General features: G+C 38.8%; 1 protein-coding gene and 1 long non-coding RNA gene across 3 annotated transcripts in view; one reads left to right on the top strand and one right to left on the bottom strand.

The window, feature by feature from the left end:
* znf804a (zinc finger protein 804A) overlaps window positions 1-22,510 on the bottom strand; it is a 352,607-nt gene that overhangs the window by 244,882 nt on the left and 85,215 nt on the right. The gene's annotated exons all lie outside the window — the stretch shown is intronic.
* The window catches only part of LOC122551485, a 41,716-nt gene continuing 24,549 nt past the window's right edge, over window positions 5,344-22,510 (top strand). For both annotated transcript variants that reach the window (XR_006312112.1, XR_006312111.1), the window contains exons 1-2: window positions 5,344-5,400; window positions 7,439-7,548. This is a non-coding gene — a long non-coding RNA (uncharacterized LOC122551485). The remainder of the gene's footprint in view (window positions 5,401-7,438; window positions 7,549-22,510) is intronic.

The following is a 22,510-nucleotide window of genomic DNA, read 5'->3' on the forward strand; positions in this document are numbered from 1 at the left end:
TTATAGTGGTTTGTCTCTGCCGCTTCCAGTTGTCAGTTCCAGCTGTCCATTACAGTGGTGGGTATATTGGCTCCAGGGTGATGTGCATATTGATTGAATCTGTGGATGAGTGCCATGCCTCTAGGAATTCCCTGGCTGTTCTCGGTTTGGCTTGTTCTATAATAGTAGTGTTGTCCCAGTCGAACTCATGTTGCTTGTCATCTGCGTGTGTGGTTACTAAGAATAGCTGGCCGTGTCGTTTCATGGCTAGTTGGTGTTCATGGATGCGGATCGTTAGCTGTCTTCCTGTTTGTCCTATGTAGTGTTTTGTGCAGTCCTTGCATGGGATTTTGTACACTATATTAGTTTTGCTCATGCTGGGTATTGGGTCCTTCGTTCAGATGAGTTGTTATCTGGGAGTGGCTGTTGGTTTGTGTGCTGTTATGAGTCCTAGTGGTCGCAGTAGTCTGGCTGTCAGTTCGGAAATGCTCTTGATGTATGGTAGTGTGGCTAGTCCTTTCGATTGCGGCATGTCCTCGTTCCGTTGTCTTTCCCTTAGGCATCTGTTGATGAAATTGCGCGGGTATCCGTTTTTGGCGAATACATTGTATAGGTGTTCTTCTTCCTCTTTTTGCAGTTCTGGTGTACTGGAGTGTGTTGTGGCCCTTTTTATGCATTATGTTTATAATGTATGTTATGCATTCAATTTTACTTACTTCCCCCAAGAGCTCTCTTGTACTTTATGATATCTTTGTTATTTAATATTGTCAGGATCACTCAAAAGTATGATCACTAAGATTTTCTGCTAACTTCAATCTTTCAGCTTCTTTTTCCTCAGGAGATCCAGACTAAGATTAAGTAATACTGAGATTCCAAACAGTGAATGAAGAAGTTAGTCTTTTCTGTGCTTATGGTGCAGGTGTATGAAATGTCATTGACATTGGCTATTCTCTCGCAGTCGGCTGCGAATTGCATACACCAGAACAAGTTGTTACCAACTTCCCAGCAACACCCCCATAAATTGACACTCCAGAACCTCACTAAGTTCCATACACCCCCATGGTCAGATAGTGTTCACTGAGACATCCATGAACAGACATTTAGGTTAAAGCTTGCTCATTTTACTTTCCTTTTATAATCGGATTAGAGAAATAGAGTTTAGAAAACTTCAAAGTTTAACTATTCGTTCAAACTAGTTTAGCTCTCACTCCCAAAACAAAAATGTTCCTCTGACTATTCTTGCTGCAAACATCAACGAAGAAATGTCTTCAGTAATTGCACTAAATAAGCCCATCTACTGTCTTATGATTTTTCCTTTCCAGCTGTTAAAACTTTAGGCAATGTTGACTTAAAGGTCAAGTATAATAAACACCAATCTTTGTTAATTTTGTTTTTTTCAGGGCTGCCTTTACCAGTTTCTCAGCAATAGAGGTATACACCATGAAAATAGACCATTCATTCTAACTTGTCCCATGCTGACCAGGCATCCTAAACTGATCTAGTCCCATTTGCCAGCACTTGGCCCATATTCCTCTGAACCCTTCCTATGCATTTACCCATCCAGATGCCTTTTGAAAGGTTGTAATTGCAACCGCCTCCACCATCTCCTCTGACAACTTGTTCCACACACACACACCGCCCTCTGTGAAAAGAAATGCTCCTCAGGTGCCTTTTAAATCTTTTCCCTATCTCCTTTAACCTATGCCCTCCAGTTTTGGACTCACCTACTCTGGGAAAAAGACCTTCTCTATTTATCTTATCCATGCCCCTCATGATTTTATAAACCTCTATAGGGTCACCCCTTAGCCTCTAACACTTCAAGGAATAAAGCCCCAGCCTAGTCAGCTCTCTCCATCGCTCAAACCCTCCAACACTGGCAATCTCCTTGTAAATCTTTTCTGAACCCTTTCAAGTTTAACAACACCTTTCCTATAGCAGTGACACCAGAATTGAATGTGATATTTAAACAGTGGACTCAGTTCAGCTGAGTTCTGTACAGCTACAACAGGATATATACTCAATGCACTGACCAATAAAGGCAAGTGTGCCAAACACCTCCTCCATCACTCTGTCTACCTGCAACTCCACTCTCAGGGAACTGTGCTCCAGCACCCGCAGGTCTTTGTTCAGCAATGTTCCCCAGTACCCTACCATTAATTGCATAAGTCCGCCCTGGTTTGCCTTACCAAAATGCAGCACCTCACATTTGTCTAAATTAAACTCGATCTGTCGCTACTTGGCCCATATGATCAAAATCTCATTGTACTCTGAGATAATCTTCTTTGCTGTCCACCTCACCACCAATTTTGCAAACTTACTAACTGTACCTCCTATGTTCACATCCAAATCATTTATATAAATAATGAAAAGCAGTGGACCAACACTAATCTTTGCAGCACACCACTAGCCACAGGCCTCCAGTCTAAAAAACAACCTTCCACCATTACCCTGTGTCTCCTAAGTTCAACCAAAATGGTATCCAATTGCTAGTTTCCCTTGGATTCCAAGTGATCCAACCCTGCTCAGACTTGTCAGATGTCTTGCTGAAGTCCATGTAGACAATGCCTTCTGCTCTGCCTCCATCAATCCTCTTTGTCACCGCTTCAAAAAACTCAATCAATTCATGAGACACAATTTCCCACACACAAAGCCATGTTGACTGTCCCTAATTAGTCCTTGCCTTTCCAAATGCACATAAATCCTATCCCTCAGGATTCCCTCCAACAATTTACCCACGACTGACATCAGGCCCCTTGGCTTTTCCTTACCACCTTTCTTAAATAGTGGCACGTTAGCCAACCTCTAGTCTTCTGGCACCTCCCTCATGCTGTTGATGATTCAAATATCTGAGCAAGGTGCCAAGCAATCAATGCCCTAGCTTCCCACAAAATTCTGGGATATACCTGATCAGATCTCAGGTATTTATCCACCTTTATACATTTTAAGATCTCCAGCACCTCCTCTTCTGTTATATGGATACTTTTCAAGACATTGAGAATTATTTCCTCAAAATATTTGTTTAGTATCTCATCCAGGTCTTGTGGCTGTCAATACCTGATATATGCCTCCTCCTTTTTCTTGACCAGAGCATCAATTTTTCTCATCATCCAGCATTCCTCACAACTTGGCCTTTGCACAAACAGGAACATAGTCTCTGATCTCTTGTTATCTAATAACTGAAAGCCTCCTACTTTCCAACCATCCTTTTACCTGCGGATAGTCTCTCCCAATCAACTTTTGAAAGTTACTGCCTACTGCCATCAAAATTGGCCTTCCTCCAATTTAGAACTTCAACTTTTAGATTCAGTCTATCTTTTTCCAAAACTATTTTAAAACTAATAGAATTATGATCACATGCCCCAAAGTGCTCTTCCACTGACACCTCAGTCACTTGCTCTGCCTTATATCCCAAGAGAAGGTCGAGTTTTGCTCCATCTCTAATCAGTACATCCACTTAAATTTCTCTTCAATCCCAGTCTCTGTTCAGAAAGTTAAAAGCCCGTACCATTACAACCCAGTTGTTCTTACAGATATTGGAGATCTCCTTACATATTTGCTTCTCAATTTCCCACTGACTATTGGAAGGTCTATAGTACAATCCCTATACGGTGATCATCCCTTTCCCATTTCTCAGTTCCACCCATATAATGTCACTGGACATACTCCTAGCAGTCCCTCCCTAACATTATCTCTAACCAAAAACACCATCACCCTCTTCTCTTGCCTTTCTTTCTACCCTTCCTGTAGCATCTATATCCTGGAACATTAAGCTGCCCCTCTCTGAACCACATTTCTGTAATAGCTATGACACCCCAGTCCCATGTTTCTTACCATGCCCTAAATTCATCTGTCTTACCTGTCAGGCTCCTTGCATTAAAATAAATACAAACTAATTTATCAGTCTTACCTTGTTCTCTGCCATGCTCTTGCCTGCCTTGACTATTTGACTTGTTCCTCTTACTCACTGCACCAGCCTTAGTCATCTCACTATGTCTTTAGTACCCCCCACCCCCTCACTAGTTTTAAGCCTCCTGGGTTGCACCAGCAAATCTCCCCACCAGGATTTTAGTCCCCTTCCAATTCAGATGAAACCCATTCTGCTTAAACAGGTCACCGAAAGAGATTCCAATGGTCCAAAAATGTGAATTCTTCCCCCTTACACCAGCTCCTCAGCCACATATTCATCTGCCCTATCCTCCTATTCCTACTCTCACTGGCATATGGTGCTGGAAGTAATTCAGATATTACTAACTTCGGGAACCTACTTTTTAATCTACAGCCTAATTTCTTATCTCTCTCTGCAGAAGCTCATCTCTTTCTCTACCTATGTCGGGGTACCAATGTTTACAATGTCCTTCTGCTGGTCATCCTCCCTTTTCAATATATTCTGCACCCACTCAGAGACATCCTTGATCTTCGCACCAGGGAGGCAAAGCACCATTCTAATGTCTCACTGTTGGCTGCAAAAAGTCTATCTGTCCCCCTGACTAGACAGTGCTCTATCACAATTGATCGCTTAGAATCTGACATTCCACTCTTTACAGTAGAGCCAGTCAGGATACCAGAAACCTGGTTGTCAGTGCTATATTCCCCTGAGAGGCCATCATCTCTGACATTATGTAAAACAGCATATTTGTTTCAGATGGGTATAGCCACAGGTGACTCCTGTACTATTTTCCTATCTGTCCAACCTTTCCTAGTGGTAACCCATCCACCTGACTATATCTGCAGTGTTTCCAGTTTCCTGAAATTGCCATAATCTCAACCAATTCCTGTAAATTTCTCATTGCCTCTAACTGCTGCTCCAACCAATCCATGCGATAAGATAGGATTCACAACCAAATACACTTCCTGCAAACATAGACTCCAGGAACATTGAAATGATCCCAGATCTCCCACATCCAAACAGGAACAGCACATCACTCAACTACACAAGATATTTTATACAGTTCAGACTTGAGTTTCTAAAACTACAAGGTATATTATGAAACAGAAGAACCATAAATAGAAAGACAGACAGTCTTACCATATATGGGCGGCACGGTGGCAGTGGGCGGCACGGTGGATTTTATACAGTTCAGACTTGAGTTTCTAAAACTACAAGGTATATTATGAAACAGAAGAACCATAAATAGAAAGACAGACAGTCTTACCATATATCTGAAAATATATTGACCATCTGAAAATTTGCATATCCATGAAAAATTGTCACCATATTATTTTGACAGTAAGTGCTTCAATGAAACCTAGTCATGTATTACATGAAAGTACTTTGGCTGTGCTAAAGTCCAAATAGATGCATAAATTTGCACTTATTGAGAGAACTATTTGTTTCATTTCTGAGAATTCTAATTATTAATGGGTCTCTGGATATACAGGAATGACTTCAAGTTCCATTCAGAATTTTAACCAGGAGATGTGGTTTGTGAAAATCAGTTTTATTTCTGTGGATTGATAAATTACTGGTAAAATACTACAATTATGTTTATGCTGAAGAACAACTGAGGTTATTTCAATGACTTTTACTTTCGAACAACATCATAAATGATATCCAGAATAAACAGATTTGAAATGAGCTTGTAAAACCAGATTGAACAACGTAGAATTTTGTTTTTAAGTCAAAATACAAGTTTGAACTCTGTGGATAACTTTTACATTACATGTTAACAGATGGATGAGTTTAAAAGGTGTTATTTCATTTATATTTGCTCAGTGTATTTTCATCTGTGCATTTTACTGTTAATATTTAGAGAACATTTGGTACAGAGTCCTCAGTGAAGGAAGGTAATTACTTTGTACTTTAAACAGATTGAAATATTGAGAATAAAGTTAAAATTAAAGACAATATTCTTGTGCTTCCACTGCCACAATCCTAATTCATTCAAATACTTTAAAAAGAACTGTGGAACAATAAGTGCAGATGTTTGGTTAACACAGTGTGCAAATTATTAGTGATTGCAAAACAAAACCAATTCTCATGTGCACTCATATGCCCCATGCAATTACTGTAAATGTAAGAACTGATATAAATTTTCAAGAAGTCTATGCTTCCTGTTACCGTTTCAGTTTGAGACAATTGATAACACAGGCATTTCACTTGTACTTTGACATGGGAGACATGCAAACTCAGGAAATGCCATATATAACTCACTCATAAAATGAACAATACACAAAATGAAAATCAGTATAGAGTCATAGAGATGTACAGCATGGAAACAGACCCTTCAGTCCAACCTGTCCATGCCGATCAGATATCCCAACCCAATCTAGTCCCACCTGCCAGCACCCAGCCCATATCCCTCCAAACCCTTCGTATTTATATACCCATCCAAATGCCTCTTAAATGTTGCAACTATACCAGCCTCCACTACTTCCTCTGGCAGCTCATTCCATACACGTACCACTCTCTGCGTGAAAAAGTTGCCCCTTAGGTCTCTTTTATATCTTTCCCCTCTCACCCTAAACCTATACTCTCTAGTTCTGGAGTCCCCCACCCTAGGGAAAAGACTTTGCCTATTTATCCATCCATGCCCCTCAATTTTGTAAACCTCTATAAGGTCACCCCTCAACCTCTGACGCTCCAGGGAAAACAGCCCTAGTCTGTTCAGCCTCTCCCTATAGCTCAAATCTTCCAACCTTGGCAATACCTTTGTAAGTCTTTTCTGAACCTTTTCAAGTTTCACAACATCTTTCTGATAGGCAACTTGTGACATTGTTATTTTATATTTTGGCTCAGGAATTGAATTGCTTTGAACTAAATTAGATAAACTTCTGATAGTCCAATAATATAAATCACTTGTGTAATAAAAGACTGATGTAGTTTGTTTTTTAGTCAAGATTCATTGATAAGAGGATCTGCTTTGTCAATATTCAAAATTTACCTAAAAGTTCCCAATGTTCAGTTCCTTTATGTCCATAGCAGTTATGTGATAAATGAAATCACAGTATTAAAAGCTTTGTTTGAAGTTTTTTTGAAAAAAAATTATGTACATAAGGAAGCAAATGGCCACTTTCAACCTCATCTATAGTTTAGATGGTTCAGATTTACATGTTTGTTTTAGATTTTGTATCAAAATTTGTTGTTCATAAAATATAGCCAGCTGTAATTCCTAAAGAAAAAGCAGAAAGGTAAATCTAAACTCATGCAAAAAATATTTTAGCAACTAACTTGAATACTATTCTGGAATACATGTCGAAAATTTTACACAAGTCAGGAAGACTCAATAACATTGAAAGTAAGCTGAAACTTTATGAAGTTTCCTTTGGGGTCTGTGGCGGATATGGAAGTTTCCTTTGGGGTCTGTGGCGGATATGGAAGTTTCCTTTGGGGTCTGTGGCGGATATGGAAGTTTCCTTTGGGGTCTGTGGCGGATATGGAAGTTTCCTTTGGGGTCTGTAAGTAATAATTGCCAAGTTATAGGTACTGAAACACCATATTATACTATGTTCTGTCCACCAGGGAAATGCTGTCCAATATACCACCTGAAATGCGAAGAAAATACTCCGATATTATGGACAACTTTATGTGAAATGACCAGCTTATTACTGACGAAATTGCCCTTTAACTGGGTGAGCAATTTCTCTCTGACTTTTTATCTATAATATTCCTATTCCTCACTAAATAGAAATAGGTCTTATACTTTAATAACTGGACAATCTTCTTGTCTTCAATGCAAAATATCACCAAACTAGATGTCAGTAATGTTTTGAAATAGATCTTTAGGGTACTGCAGAAATCTTTCTGAAAAGCTTGTCACTACTTTTGAATGCCTTTACACAAACTGTTTAAAATAAGTCATTTACAGTGCAAACATATTGACTGCAAATTGCCATGTTACCTGATAGAGGTCTATAAAATTATAAAAGGCATAGATAGGATAGATAGTCAGAGGCTTTTTCCCAGGGTTGGAGTTTCAATTACAAGAGACCACAGGTTCAGTGTGAAAGGAGGAAAGGTTAAGGGAGATGTGCAAGGGAAGTTTTTCAGACGGAGAGTGGTAGGAGCCTGGGATGCACTGCTAGAAGAGGTGTTGGAAACAGGCAGGTTGGCAAGATTTCAGAGGCATCTGGATGGTTACATGAATAGGGAGGGATAGAGGGATATGGACCGAAAGTTTGGTTTTACCCTAACTAAATGATTTGAAGATTGGCACAGGCTTGGAATGCCAAAGGGCCGGTTCCTTAGTTATACTTCTCTTTGTTCTTTGTTCTACTTTCTCCCTCTGCTCAGTCTGTATATATTTGGAAAGAAGATACAGCCTGGCATTTTCACAAGAGCAGGAATTGCAATAATCTTATATGTGTCTGGAGTACAGATTCAGTATTTATTACTGTCACAACAAATCTAAAACAAACAAAGTATAATTGACCAGCTTCAGTAGTTTGTCCAAAAAATAAGATCTGATTGACAAATAAACGTTATGCAGGATCTTTCAAAAACAAAGTAGCAGTTTTTTGTGATCATAATGGTCATTCTGAGCAGGTTGATCACTTTGCCATATTTACATAAGTCATACCTATAACTTGTGTCAGTAATATGGACGGTTTCAAGCCACAAATTGGTCTGCTGTTAGCTTGGTTAGTTTTTTTTTTAAGCTATTCTTTTAAATACCCAAATATGGCACCTAGTAATTTATATACAAATATTGTCAGTCACAGGGCAAAATGTGCACTTTGAAGTTTATACTCAACACCCTAGGTTTATCCATTAAGCAGTCTAACAGTTTGATCTATGCTGCATGCAAAACTATGTTGCATGGCAGGCTTTATAATATTCAGGATAAAAAACAATTCGATTACAGTATGCAAAGTCTGCAATTACAATTGTAGTTTATAAATAACTTCAATTACTGAGATATGTCTATTAGCTGCAATTACCTTCCAGAAACATTCCAGGTTAACAACTAGACCCTAAAGTCATCAATTTGTAATATTTTTGAAAGGGGTGGAACAGTCACTACTGTTCCACCCCTTTCAAAAAGAACTGTCCTTTAATAATTAATAGTGCTGAAAATAGAAAAGGTTGAAGAAATCTGGAATAACTACAAAGGTGCTGTAAATGCTCGCGATCTGAATAGTGCTGGAGAAATTCAATAGGTCTGGCAGCATCTGTGGAGAGAGAAATCAAGTCTGATATGATTCTTCTGTTGAATATTTCTGGCACTTTGTTTTTATTATAGCACAAATCTGGAAATCAGTTGCCCCCACAGTCACTGGATTTTTGAATAATTGAAGGACTGAGACAGATAGGGATTTGGTTTTTAAGGGTATCAATGAACATAGAGGAAAAGACAGATAAATAGATTTGAGGATGACGATTACTGTTATGACTCACAATCAGTCTATCATTAAGAGGCATGCTCATGATATCATGCACTGTAACATAGAATGTGACCAGAGGTTATAAATAGATCATATTCCATCTAACCTCTGATCACCTGAAGTATGACACTCCATTAGAAGAAGGCTTCTCTGTAAGTTATTGGTTTAATGTTAGCCAGACACTTGTATGACTGAGGAATGTAAGATTTGTAAATAACTGTTAATTATAATAAGTGTCTATCTCACTTCAATAACAGGATCTATGCACCATTTCTTATGTGATATGAAAGTATATATGTGCCAGATAAAATATCCTGCAAGAGGTAAACACTCATCAGAATAGCAATGGTTGCAATCTATGAAAGACTCCAATACATTTGTGGAAGATATTTGGCAAACTAATTAAAAGATCAGTTTGACATCAGTTTTGGACAACAGCTAATTCAGACAAAAGGAGACTTCCTTAAGCAGCACCACTTGGGAGTACAGACAGCCATAGAAACCCATAGATAGGGCATTAACTACCAAAATAATAAAACAGAGTTAATTCACTTTTGCAAAACAAAAATGTAAATTATTTCAAGGTAAGACAATCTCACAAATTTATTTTAAATTTACAAAGAAAAGCTAAAGTGAAATCTTGAACTGGGACAGGAGGACAATGCAATGCTGCATGGAAGGCTAGACTGTTCTATTCCTGACAATAACCTGGAAAGTCTTTATTCAGAACAAATTTTAATATTACATTGACACAATGACAGGATTACATGTCTTAGTGTGGTACATAATAATATTTTTAAGTTAGAAACCTCTTTATGGATATGAATTATAATTGTTATAATTATAATACCCTTATTGAATTATAGTTGTTCACACGATATATGCAGTTTTATTTCACAGATTAAGTGATAGATGAACCTGAGAAAACAGCTCTAAAATGCTTGCTTACCATTGCCAAAGAAATGTTTTGCAGAAGTAGCACATTTGATCTCTCCATAAATGATCATAGAATCAGAGATGTACAGCATTGAAACAGACCCTTCGGTCCAACCCGTCCATGCCAATCCAATATCCCAACCCAATCTAGTCCCACCTGACAGCACCCGGCCCAAATCCTTCCTATTCATATACCATCCAAATGTCTCTTAACTGTTGCAATTGTACCAGCCTCCATCACTTCCTCTGGCAGCTCATTCCATACACGTACCACCCTCTGTGTGAAAAAGTTGCCCCGTAGGTCTCTTTTATATCTTTCCCCTCTCACCCTAAACCTATGCCCTCTAGTTCTGGACTTATCAGAAAGATTAAGAAAAGTTGTAAGTTCTCAAAAGATCCTCCTTAGAAAAGGAGCAGAAGCTAATGGAGTTGGTCAATTTCTCCACACCAATTAAATCCTTTAGAAATCTTTTGAACAAGAAAAGGCCATCCCAATGATACATGTGCAGGAAATCTGGGTCTAAAGACCAAGCTACGTCCTGGAACAGAAACAAGTGACCAACAGGATGGCATAACATCGCAACACTGACAGCATGGAAAGTGTTAAGAAGAGACACTGACAGATATGTAACAATGAGATTGAAAGTCAATCGAGAAAGACGAAACTTCAGAAGACTACATTTTACATATCGATAGCCTCGTACACCATGTCAATAATATATGATGCTTAAAACCATTTACATTGAATATCATATGTCTTGAAATGGCAAAATAATATACATTAGAAGTTAAAATTGACATAGGAGCTAGAGACAATGTAATGCCACTACACATCCTAAAAGATATGTACTCCAGCAAGTGGCACTCCATGGCTAAGTCCATGAAAGACCATCTCACATCAAATAATGGATCAACAATTCTTTGCTTGGAAGAATCATACTGTGATACGATTAATCTGTAAACTCATCTTAACTTCCCAAATTATTTTACTGGTAGGTACAAATGCTCCAGCAGTGGTAGAACTACCACTCTGCACAGGTCCCAAGATCTCAGCACAGTCACAATTCACAGGATTCGAAACATACCCACTGTGATGAACAAGACTTCACATGATACAGTCACCAATCTCAAAAAAAAAACAAACCAGACAAATCTCACACAATTGACAATGTTACGTTTGCTGCAATACTTTATTTCAAAGATATTACAACTCCATTTATTGATCTCAAGGAAGCCCAGTGTGCACATTCAGCAGAAGGTTTAAGTGGAACTGAATGAAATAGAACATAATGGCATATTTCAGAAGGCTGACTGACAAGCAGGTTGACGTAACTTTATCATGTGTGTCTTAAAGAAAGATGGGGCCAGCAGAGTATTGTGGATCGAGTGTCTCAACCTCTAACTTAAAAGGTTAACTTTCAAAATGCTAATGCTGGAAGATTTAAATCCTAAAATTTTCCAAAGCAAAATTCTTTTCCAAGCTTGATATAAATTATGGGTACTGGTTTATCCATTTAGCAAAAGAATTCCAAGAGCCTGCAAGTATTAGGATGTCATTTGTACAGTACCATTTCTGACAGTTGCTATTTGCATCCCCAGTAGCCAAGATTTATTGCAGTCGAGCGTGGATAGGATTATTTAAAATATACCTCATATTGCCAATGCTGATGATATCTCAATTGTGGGTAAAACAGAGTATGATCACAATTTTCACTTCTTGATAACAGCAGCACGATGAAAAGTATTGGTGTTTAACATCATGAAGTGCTAGATCAGCAAAGCCAGATTCTTTGGGTTTATTTACTCTACCCTTGCAGTCTGTTCTAATCCAGGGAAGATCAAGGATGTTAAACAAATGCTGAAGCCTCAGGATAAAGACAAAGACAATCTGTGACACTGCCTCAGATTTTTATATTTCTTCTTGCTATATATTCCCAACTTTGCAGATAAAACATCTTTGCTGAGAGAATTGCTCAAGAAGCTTGTCTCCTCTATGTGTGGCAAGATACGTTAGAAAGACATTAATATGTCTTTGTTTCCTTCTTTCAAGCAGGTTCTGTCAACAAAATCTTACCGACTACACAACCTTAGGATAGTTATGATTCTCTCAGTAGATGCATTGTAAAAAGGTTCTCGGTATGTGTCACTTGCAAAGCGAAAAATCAAATGTCTTTGGCCCTGTTATGTTTGCAAGACAACCATTTTGATGTAGAGTGTGAGACATTGTTTATGGTATTCACACCATGCAGTTCCACAAACAATTATTTGGCAAGAAATTTACAGGCGAAACAGATCATAAGTGTTTTGAAATAATATCCCACAAACTGCTAACAAGTGCACTACAATGTTTGCAGTGTCTACCTTTTATAGGTCAGAGGATGTGACTTTGAATTGAAATATAAAAGTCACGTACCTGGATGATTTAAGTCTAATATATTGAGCAGATAATCAAACACACACAAAGACCAAGAACTGGATTTTCCCACTGATGCTCTTGGCTATGAACTTGAAGGTATTCTCAGTGTCAATGCGTTACCCTTGGAAACAGCCAGTGTGAACAGTTTCAATCGGCAACTGCCAAAGATGAGCAACCACAAGAAAAGATCAGAAGATTGTTATTCAGGATGGCATGACAATATTAACGATGTATCTGAGAGAGTTTGTTCATTTTTGGCCATTTAATGATGAAGCTGATATGTCATGATAAGTCATTTTCGAGGTCAAATAAGTACTAATACCAAAAGCATTACACGAAGATATCTTGTCCATGTTACATCAAGGCCAAATGAGTATTGAATGCACAAGACAGTTAACATATGAATTTGTATACTGACCAGGGATGAATCAAAATCCTCAATGATTCATGCAAGAAGATTTGATAGGCAAGGAAAATTTCCTTGGATCTTGATTAACTTTAAAGTGGTGGTGACGAGTAGATGGAATTTTGTTTTGCTGGATGGTTGTAATCTTTTAAAACTGTTGTTTTGTTTCGTTTGTTTTGTTCTAATTCAGTTTTCTTTCTTTTGCACAATGAACTGCTTTTTTATCATTAAAACCACATATTCATGTTTGTGAGAGGCTGCCACTTTAAATTTTGAAAAGAACAAAAAAATGTGTTATATCAAGCCAGGCTTCATTCTGGAATTTGATGAGTGTAGTAGTAGTTTCAGCTGGGATTGTAACAAGAGTGAAGTCAGCAATTCTGATAGGACATGAATATAAGAAATCCACACTACCTGTTAATCAGTTCCATTTCAGTCAATGCAATTAACATCAGTACTGTGTGGAATTTATGTCTGACCCAATATCTCCTATTTCACATCACCAATGTGACAATTTCCACTCTGTTCAGAATTTAGCTCACATTCTTGGAGTGGGGATGGGAGGATACAAATCATTAATCTATCTAGGTTCTAACATTTTCAGATGTTGCAACATGAACGAGTTTCAACCCCTGAAAATAGTTCAGAGGAAGCTTACCAGACGAAGTACTTGGAACAAGCTGACTGTATTATCAGGAAAGGTAAGACAGGCTAAGCCTGTCTCTGGAATCTGAAACATGTACAATTTGGAGGTTCAAATATGTTTTCAAAACACAGTGTCTAAACTTGCCTTCTCTCGGAGTAAACTTTCAGTAAGAGAGAGAAAAATAAACAACAAAGATCACTCCAACAAAAATGTTAAATCTTCTGTGCAGACCAGGTAAAGAACCAGGGTTTAAGCAGAACACTAAGTCACAATAAAAAGCAAATGTTAGAAACACTCAACAAATCAACTACCATTTGTCAAGAATATATCGTAAGCAAATCTTTGCAAGGTTTCCAAATATGTGTTCCATGCTGTTTGCAATAAGAAAAGTGTTTTAAAATAACAAAACACTGGTGTAATATGAGAAATTTCTGTTTTTCTTTCAGAAGTAGTAATGTTCATGAAGGTGTTTAACCTGCAGTGATAGCAGCATTTCATCACAAACTTTCCCAGTAACTGTCACTGATTCTTTGTTTACTCTTGAGTATGTGCTGGCTGAAACAGAAATGCATCTTTGAATAGTTTCAATACCACTATATGCTAAGTACTATTTGCACAATAGATATTTAACAATTGTGAAACAACGTGCAATACTGTATGTAGTACACATAGGCCCTAATTTTACTGTCATTCCAGGATACTAATTTGTCTTAAAGCTGGTGCAGATGGCATGGATGAACAAAAGAAAAAGAACAAATCTCTCAGATCTGCTTATGAAATTATTACCTTGCTGTAGTCATATTGAAGATTTAAACCCACATGCTGTTTACTTGTGCAATGCATTACATTCTTGTTGTAATTTGAAGGAAGAATGCATTTGAGAAGAATTAGGGCTTGTGGTTTTCAGGCGTGTCTGCTGCAACTGCTACCATGTGGATTTCATCAAGTGAGAGAGGATTCATTTTGATTTTTTCACTAAGAAAATCTAATTTTCTAACTCTGACAAATCTAGGAATGGGAGCTCATGCTAGTTCCATTCACTGCATAATGTAAATTGTGGGTGGCACAGTGGCTCAGTGGTTAGCACTGCTGCCTCAGAGTGCCAGGCACCGGGGTTCAAATCTTACCTCAGGCAACTGTCTGTGTGGAGTTTGCATATTCTCCCCGTGTCTGCATGGGTTTCCTCCAGGCGCTCCGGTTTCCTCCCACAGTCCAAAGATGTGCAGGCCAGATGAATTGGCCACGCTAAATTGTCCGTAGTATAAGGTGTATTAGTCAGGGGTAAGTATAGGGGGGTGGGTTTCTCTTTGGAGGGTTGGTGTGGACTTGTTGGGCTGAAGGGCCTGTTTCCACACTGTAGAGAATCTAATCTAAATCAGCAGGCAGTGACATATTGGACAGTATAAATTTTCTACTCCTCACATACTGAAGCAGTCTGTGTCCAAATGCAGAATGGTTCTGGTTTCCTTCCTATTGGAAAGATGTTGTGAAACTTGAAAGGGTTCAAAAAAGATTTACAAGAATGTTGCCGGGGCTAGAGGATTTCAGCTATAGGGAGAAGCTGAACAGACTGGGGCTGTTTTCCCTGGAGTGTCGGAGGTTGAGGGGTGACCTTATAGAGGTTTACAAAATTATGAGGGGTATGGATAGGGTAAATAGGCAGAGTCTTTTCCTTGGGGTTGGGAGTCCAGAACTAGAAGGCATAGGTTTAGGGTGAGAGGGGAAAGATATAAAAGAGACCTAAGGAGCAACTTTTTCACACAAAAGGTGGTATGTGTATGGAATGAGCTGCCAGAGAATGTGGTGGAGGCTGGTACAATTGCAACATTTAAGAGGCATTTGAATGGGTATATGAATAGGAAGGTTTGGAGGGATATGGGCCGGATGCTGTCAGGTGGGACTAGATTGGGTTGGGATATCTGGTCAGCATGACGGGTTGGACCAAAGGGTCTGTCTCCATGCTGTACATCTCTATGACTCTATGACCCAGATGGCATCAGGTTTGATTGACAAATGGTAAGTTGCGTATGTGCCACACAAGTGCCAAGCAATGGCTATTTCTAACAACAGTGAATCTACCCATCACCTCCTGATATTCAGGCATTACCATCGCTAAATCTCCAACTAACAACAACCTGGGCATTAGCCATGATCAAAAACTGAACTGGAGGCAGCCACAGAAATACTACAGATATAAAAACAGGTCAGAAGCTAAGAGCCCTGCAGCAAATAACTCATCACCTGACTCTCTATAATGCACAAAAGTCAGGTGTATAATGAGACATTCTCCATTTGCCTGGGTGAGTGCAGTTCCAACTACACTCAAGAAGCTGGATACCATCCAGGACAAAACAGCCATTAAGTAGCATCTATGTATCACCTAACACATAGTGGCATCAGTGTGTATCATCCACAAAACACAATGCAGCATTTCACTACACCTCCTTCAGTAGCACCTACTAAGTCCTTGTCCTCTATAACCTAGGAGGATATGGGTAGATGTATAGGAATGCAACAACCCACAGGTTTTTATCCAACTCACATGCCATCCTGACTTGGAACTATACTACAATTCCTTCACTGTCACAGGGACAAAATCTTGCAATTACTTTCCAAACAGTATCATCTACTGTTTTTTGTCATTTATATAAATGATTTGGATGTGAACATAGGAGGTATGGTAAGTAAGTTTGCAAGATGATACCAAAATCGATGGTTAGTGGACAGCGAAGAAGTTGACCTCAGAGTACAATGGGATCTTGATCAGATGGGCCAATGGATCGAGGAGTGGCAGATGGATTTTAATTTAGATAAATGTGAGGTGCTGCATTTTGGAAAGGCAAACCAGGGCAGGACATATACACTTAATGGAATAGTCCCAGGGAGTGTTGCTGAACAAAGTGGCCTTGGACTGCAGGTTCATAGTTCCTTGAAAGTAGAGTGGCAGGTAGATAGGATAGTGAAGGCGGCATTTGGTATGCTTCCCTTTATTGGTCATTGCACTGAGTATAGAGTTAGGATGTCATGTTGTAGCAGTACATGACATTAGTTAGGCCACTTTTAGAATACTTCATTCAATTCTGGTCTCCCTGCTATTGGAGGAATTTGTGAAACTTGAAAGGCTTCAGATAAGATTTATAAGGATGTTGCCAGGGTTGGAGGGCTTGAGTTTTTTTTTGCCACACAGAGGGTGGTGCGTGTATGGAATGAGCTGCCAGAGGAAGTGGTGGAGGCTGGCACAGTTAAATATTTAAAAGGCATCTGGATGGGTACATGGAAGGGTTTAGAGGGATATGGGTTTAATGCTGGAAAATGGGATTAGATTAATTTACAATTTGTGGTTGGCATGAACGAGTTGGACTGAAGGATCTACCTCCATACTGTACTGCTGTATGATTCTATGACCTCCCCATAAACTGCAGCTGATCAAAGTGATTCCCACTGATCTCACAAACAGCATTTTGGGGAAGGACAATAAATACTGACCTAGCTAGCAATACTCACATCCAATCAACAAATAAACAAACTATACATTTGAATGTTTGGCAGATTTTGGAGTAGAAATGACACCCAATCTAGAACTGATTCATCCTATGGTACTTGGAAGGTAAATATAAAAACTGAGAAACCTCTGACCTCAACCTTCCCAGAGGAGTGGAGGATTGCAAATATTAGACCTCTGCTTCAGATAGAGGAACATCAAAAACCTGGCAACAACAAAACAATAAGCTTATTGTCAGTGATGGGGAAATCTTTTAGAAAAAATGATTTGGAACAAAATTAATGTACAATTGAAATAATGTGGACCAATAAATTGAAGTTAATAGGAATTTTTTGAAGATATATCATGTTTGACTAACTAGGTTGTGTTCTTTGAAGTAGTAGCAAAGGTTGATGAGAGTAGTGTGGTTGTTGGTGCAGAGGTAGAACTTTCAAAGGTCACACCATAGGCTTCTCAGCAGAATTACAGGGATACTGGCAACATAAACATGGATAAAGCACAGAATGGAGAATGGGTTGTTTTGAAACTGGAGGAAGTTCAACGTGGTGTGCTAATATTGTGAATGAAACATTGCATTTTTACATATACATTAATGACCTTGACTTTTGTTCATTGATAGCATTAAAGTGATATTAAACTGGTAAATGTCAAGATAAAGTGAAGGATAGTTTCAAGAGGATATAAACTAAAATGAAATGGGAAGACAAATGTCAGATGAAGTTCAACACAAAGTTGTGAAATGATGGATGTTAGCAGAGTGGCACAGAGGAGTGGGCTGGGCCTATTACCCACAGATTAATTGATTAAAATCGTGCTTTTCCATGGGGAAGGTAATGGCCGAATCCTCACAATATAAGGTTAGACTATTAATCTGAAGACCAAGGTAGTATTCTGGGGACCCATATTCAAATCCCACCATGGAAAATGGTGGAATTTGAATTCAATAAAAATCGAAAATTAAAAGTCTAATGATGACCATGAAACCATGTCAGAAAACCCATCTGGTTTGCAAGTGACCTTTAGGGAAGGAAACTGCTGTTCTTGTGGCCTACTTGTGACTCCAGACCCACAGCAATGTAATTGATTCTTAACTGCCCTCTGTGGAATTAGGGTTGGACAATAAATGCTAGCCTGGCCAGTGAGACCCACATCCCATGAACCAATCAAAAAATATTATTAGGAATACTGAAGAAAGGTCATTTAAACTCCATTAATCTTTAAGCAGATACACAGGAACAGAAACCTAGGGGTGTTTGCACACAAAAATATTTGAAGGTTACATTTGTATAGACACAAATCTTTGAAGAACACATAATAATTGCTTTTACAAAGGCACATGGATTTCTTTGCTTGCTTAATAGAATAACAGTGTACAAAATAATGAAGTTATATTAAATATTTATAAAATTCTGGCTAGATTTCAGCCTGGGTATTATGATGAATTCTAGTTTAATACTTTAGCAGGCACGACAAGACTTTGATGAGATTTTACTAGATTTACTAGAATGGTACTCAGATAAGAGGTTTCAGTTAAGTGGAGAGAATGGAGAACCTGAGATTATTCCAGAGAAGAGAAGATTAGGAATTTTGACATAAGTTCAAAACCATGAATGGTGTTGATACAGTAAATGAGAAAAAGTTCCATCGCAAAATTTTAGTCACCAGAGGAAATAAATTTAAAGTACTTGTCAAAAAAAAGGTGATGTGAGGAAGCCTTTGTGCCTATATACAGTAAGGTAACATGATCTTCTGAAAAGATGATGGAGGTTGATTCAATGATAACTTTCAAAAGGAACTTGGATAAATATTTGAAGGAGAAAATAAATATGGGGTTATGGAGAAATAACATCGGAGTGAGATGCTCTTAAAAGCCTTAACATAGGCACAAATGGCCTCCTTCTGTGCTATGCCATTCTATGGATTCCGAATTCAATGCAATTTAATCACATTTAATACAAGTATCTCATCACAAAAAGTTCAACCAGGAGCAAAGATCTTGCATTATTGTCTGAGAGATACTCTGCTACACTGAACAAATCAGGCATAAGTTCAAATATATACATGCAAGTGATGTAAATGTAGAAGAAGCATTGCACTTAAAATGCAAAGGTGATTTGTTTAATTATCTTGAATGTTAAAATTTTAAAGATAAAAAAGTCTACACTATAAAGTGACTTAAAAATCCTTAGAAGTCCTTAAAACTACTGAGTCTGTTTATGTTATTGGGATATGATCCACCACTGAAGTGTGGGCCTTTGCCTCTAGAGGGGTATTTGTGTCCACTGAGACAATACTTATGGCATCACCAGTAACCTAAGAACTAATATTGCAGCCCCTGATATGTGCACATATTATAGTCACTTCAGTAACTGGGCTAGTTCAGTTATATAGAGTAGCATGTTTTCATTAGCCTATCATGCTTCAAGTGGTCCCAGTTAAGATGGAGATGGAGATGTTTATATCCTCCAGTCCTATGCAATGATACAGTTATATCAGGAGCAGTCTCTTAAAGGTATACTGCACACTAACTGGGGCCATTTGTGAGGCATATCACAACAGGATATATCAAGTTAGATACACTAGCATCTATTTCAAGTAACAATGATTATAATATGAGTTTTAATAGCAAGTTTTCTATTCATTTTCCCAAATGAAAAACCATTAAGTCAGCACTACCCTTCCCAAGTATCCACTACAGAACTACAGGTTGTCATTATGTAATAGGGAAACAGAGGCAAGCAATTGGATTCTGCCACAAAACTCCCCACAGCCAATGTTACTCAAACCTCCATAAAGATTTCACCAGATCGATCACAGAAATGATAGGAAAGGCTTATAAGCTGATTGTTAAAAAGAAAATAGCACATAGCAGCAGATCACTGAGGCAACGGTTGGGTTTACAATATAGTCACTGCAATCAAAAGCATCTTCTTGATGGCAAGAGATAGCTAGGAATTCGAAGCCAAGTTTACAGGAAGACCTTGATTTTTCCTCACCTCTTCCATAACTTAAAGTGCCAAGAAATGTAGCAGATTACAGACCCTAGCTTTCATGGTTTACTTCAATATAATAAACCTTTTCAGAAGTTGCAAGGGTTTTGGAAACAAAGAATATCATCCTTGCATCCAGAATGCCAGCCCTTTCAGATTCCTATACATTTTAGTGAAGTCCCCTCTCAATTCATTTTTCTAAACTCCTGTGAATAGAAATCTTGCTAGTACAATCTCTCTTCAGATGATAATCTTGCCATCTCAGGAACCCTCACTCACTTCCTCTATGACAAGTATAATCTTTCTTAGGTCAGGATACCAAACTGGACATAGTGTTCCAGGTGTGGTGTCATACATGGTCCTGCATAGCTGCACTGAAATATCCTTTCACCTTTATTCAACTCCTGTTGCAACAAAGGCCAACATATCATTTGCCTCACTAACTGCTAGCTAGGTCTGAACTCTTACTTTCAGTGACCTGTACACAAGGACACCCAGATTCCTTCATGCATCAAGAATTCCCAATTTATCACCCTTTAAATAATATTCTGCCACTCTACCAATATTCTGTACCGACCAAAGTGGTTCACATCACAATTTCCCATGTTTTTTCTGTATTTGCCCACTCACTGAGCTTGTCTAAAACACCTCAAAGCTTCTTTAATACTTAATCTCACCTCATTGTGTCATCAGCAAACTTGGAAATATTACATGATTCCCTGATGCAAACTGTTGATATATATTGTGAGTCACTGGGGGCCAAGAACTGATTCCTATGGTATCCCAATAGTCATCACTTGCTATCCTGAAAAGACCTGTTTATTCATCCCTGTCAGAGACCCGGGTTCAATTCCCACCTCAGGCAACTGTCTGTATGGAGTTTGCACGTTCTCCCAGTGTCTGTGCGGGTTTCCTCTGGGTGCTCCGGTTTCCTCCCACAGTCCCAAAAAAACGTGAAAGGGTTAGGTGAATTGGCCATGCTAAAGTGCCTGTAGTGTTAGGTGAAGGAGTAAATGTAGGGGAAATGGGTCTGGATAGGTTGCTCTTCGGAGGGTTGGTGTGGACTTGTTGGGCCGAAGGGCCTGTTTCCACACTGTATAATCTAATCATACCTTCCGTTTCCCACCTGCTAACTAAATCTCAATGCTTGTCCATATATTATCACTAATCCAATGTAATTTTTAAAAAAAGAGACTTTATCAAAAGCTTTCTGAAATCCAAACACCACACCCACTGCATATTCTTCATGTATTCTATTGGTTACAGCCACAAGTAGGGGTTTACTTTCTGACTAGTTTGGTCAAATATGATCATGATGACTCAGAAAAATTCACTAGAATTATGCAAAGTGCCATGTTCTCTCCCGGTTCTCTCCCTCCTTCCTTTTTTAATAAGTGCGGTTACAATTGCCACCCTCCATCTGCTGGAACAGTTCCAGAATACTATTAAAGATGATTATATGATTCCAAAGAGCTATTAAACCAGATTGCCGGGAACTCCGTAGCCACAAACATAATACTGCAAGTGCTGGTTAGTGCTGGGAATATACTAGATAAAGAGGATGGATTGAGAAACATGTAACTTCAAAGTATGTTCAATAAGGTCTGAGATTTCTGGGGCTAGTCGGGCAGATCTTAGCAGAGAGCATCACTAAGGACACTAAGGATGCAGTTTGGATGCATCAATGCCAGGTTCACCTCTTCCAGTTTTACCAAGTGATCTTTAATTAGAATGGACGGCTTTGAGGTATGTAGGGAAGAGGTGTTGGAAATTCTGGAAAGGGTGAAAATAGATAAGTCCCCTGGGCCTGATGGCATTTATCCTAGGATTCTCTGGGAAGCAAGGGAGGAGATTGCAGAGCCATTGGCCTTGATTTTTATGTCCTCGTTGTCTACAGGAATAGTGCCAGTAGACTGGAGGATAGCAAACGTGGTTCCCTTGTTCAAGAAGGGGAGTAGGGATAACCCTAGTAACTATAGGCAGGTGAGTCTCACTTCTGTTGTGGGCAAAGTCTTAGAGAGAATTGTAAGGGATAGGATTTATGAACATCTGGATAGGAATAATGTGATCAAGGATAGTCAGCATGGTTTTGTGAAGGGCAAGTCGTGCCTCACAAACCTTATTGAATTCTTTGAAAAGGTGACAAAGGAGGTTGATGAGGGGAAAGCGGACTTTAGTAAGGCGTTTGATAAGGTTCCCCATGGTAGGCTACTGCAGAAAATACAGAGATATGGCATTGAGGGTGAGTTGGAGGTTCGGATTAGGAGTTGGCTGGCTGGAAGAAGACAGAGGGTAAAGGTTCATCTTGGAGTGC

The sequence above is a fragment of the Chiloscyllium plagiosum genome, chromosome 7 (genome assembly GCF_004010195.1).
Source record: "Chiloscyllium plagiosum isolate BGI_BamShark_2017 chromosome 7, ASM401019v2, whole genome shotgun sequence".
In the NCBI taxonomy this organism is placed as follows: Eukaryota; Metazoa; Chordata; class Chondrichthyes; order Orectolobiformes; family Hemiscylliidae; genus Chiloscyllium; species Chiloscyllium plagiosum.